Here is a 2,614-nt window from a genome sequence, read left to right on the forward strand (position 1 = left end):
GGGGGGGGGGCGGCTACGCGGGCCCTAGCGTGGACGTGGGGGCTCTCTGCCTGCCCCCCGCGGGACGGGCAACCTCTCCTTCTCTGGGGCTGCTCCAAGCAGAGCTGGCGAGGTGTGCAGTGAGCCCGGGAGAGTTTTCACGGCCTTTCTTTGGTGTGGGGGTTTTATTTTTTTGTTTGATTTATTTTTGTTTGGTTGGTTTTGTCTGGTTTTTTGTTTGTTTGTGTGTTTGTTGGTTGGGTTTTTTTTAATTTTTTCGGGGAGGCTTTTTCCACCAGGCTGCAGATCGCCCTTCTCCCACGTATCTCTAGCCGGTTGGTAACCACTGACCTTTATGAATGCCATTCCCCTCAAAAGCGCGTTCCTCGCCGCTGGCCGGCCAGCTTTGGCCGACAGTTTTGCGTGACCCTGTGCGGAATTCGCATCCGTCCCCAAAACTCTGCCGTCGAGTTTCGCCCCCCTCCAGCGCGACGCCCGGCCATGCAGCCCAGCGCGGCTGCTCTCCCTCCTAATTAAGCGACAACGCGGACGTTCAGAGCCACCCGGAGTAACTCTCCCGAGTAGCAAACCGTGAAGAATTTGCTCCTCTTTTCCGTGTAAACGCGAGCATTGCCTAAAAGCGTTTTTGGCGAGGTGTAACTGGAAGTAATCCTGCCACTCGCCTCCCCTCCGCCCTCCCCCCCGCCGACAACGGTACCCCAGCTTTCCATGGGTGCCCCCCTCCCAAAATGCTTATTTTAGTGCAGCGCAAACACCAGTAAACACGGGGATGCCCGCGGGTCCCGGCAGCTGGACGGCAGCGCCGTCTCCCCGAAACGGCTCCGCATCGAAAAGAAGCGAAACGCCAGCAGATTCGGGCCGATTTTGACTTTCCAGCCCGCCCCCCCCCTCCCCCCCCAGCTCTGCCCGGTCCGTCGGCGTTTCTTTATCGGAAAGCCCTGCTCTTTAGCGGAGCCAGGCTCTTTCCGCTAAACGTTATTTGGAGCATATGTTTCGCACATTCATTCTCTTCCAGTCTATTCTCCTGGGCGCTAACTGCTAACACGTTATAGTCACCTTGAAATTTCCTCTGCTATTTTCCAATTAAAAGCTTAATAGCCCTGGAAACGGAGTTCATGTGGCGCAGTTTACCATAGCCCCTTCTTCTGAAAAGCTTTCTGCTGGGATCCCATTATGTGCTTGAATAAACCTTTTCTGCGAGCAGAAATGGGAACCGGGGTTGTCAGGTGTTGGGTTACAATAGACTTTCAGGCAGGGGACGTTTTGCGAACATAAATACGAACCGGGCCCTATGGGGAGATGTTGTCAAATACTCGGACATGGAAAACATTCCCATCAAATATGAGAAAAGGATTACGGCACTATATATCAAACGAGCCATTTCAGCCTGAACGCCCGTGTGCAGCCAAGCGAGAGGAGAGAGGGGGGCCCCCGGCCCCAAGCCAGCCCGCCGCCGCGTCGGCCCGGCCCGGCACGGCATGGCCCGGCCCGGTCCGGGAGCCGGCAGCCGCCCGCCCGTCCTCCCGCGGTGGCGGAGGTGGCGGAGCGCCCCGCGGACCCCGCTCCTGCTCGTGGTGGTGGCGGGGACGACGACGACGACGACGGGGACGACGACTTCGCACCCCGGCGCCCCCTCCGAGCCCGCACTCGCACCCCGCTTCTTCGTTTTGAGGGAAGGGGTCCTTGGGGGCGGCCGCACATCATCTCTAACGCGCCCCTTTCCCTTTTGAGGTGGTTGAGTATCTGTTCGGTCGGCGGGGGAGGCGCCGCCGGTGTGTTTCTCTCCCCTCGACGTGGACCCACGAGTGTGTAAGACCCTCGCCAGAGAAACGGAGACCCCACCGGCTCTGCGGGAAAACGGACGGTTCCCCACACCGGATCCCGCTCACCTCCTCGCCTTGGTGCCGTTAATCGGCATCAAAGGGGGTTCCCGATGGGGCTTTCATCCTCCCTCACATAGCCCCGGGGAGAAAGATCTCTGTGAGTCCCTCTTCCCCTAGAAGTAGAAAAGTAATTAGGAAAGAGAGAAGTGATGAATGTATCACGCAAATACCTTCGTGGCACACACTATGCTTTTTCATTCTCTCCGTCGAAATACATCCCAAGTTTTAAATCTGATTTTCTAATTACATACCCTCGTTAAATGGTTTATTTCGTAGAAGGGTTACAGGGAAGAGGTGCCTGAGAAGAGATCTTTGGGCAGCGAAACGGGTTCAAGTGCGAATGGCATCCCCTGCGGACGCTGTGCCGCTGGGTACCGCTGCGCAGGCAGATAAACGCAGTGAATTTGTTCCCCACTCCCTCCCACCCCACCCCCCCGCCGATATTCCTATACCTTCTTTCACTAATATCTGGATTCACTAATTACATTTGGATTTAAACTTCTCGCTGCCCCATTGGAAATACCTGCGTTTCAGCGAGAAACCTCCTCGTGGTCGGAGATACAGAAAATTACCACCCCTCCGCATCGAACACATCAAATAAGTTGCAAGCAGTTCGGCTTGCCCTGAATTAGACGTGCCTTTCGATAGCCACCGTCTGCATTGAATTCGCTGCCTTGGCGATGGAGGCAGGAGACCCCCGCGGACAGCGCGGGAAGGGATGGGGGGATGGA

Source organism: Calidris pugnax, unplaced genomic scaffold (genome assembly GCF_001431845.1).
Source record: "Calidris pugnax isolate Ruff unplaced genomic scaffold, ASM143184v1 scaffold273, whole genome shotgun sequence".
NCBI classification, from domain to species: Eukaryota; Metazoa; Chordata; class Aves; order Charadriiformes; family Scolopacidae; genus Calidris; species Calidris pugnax.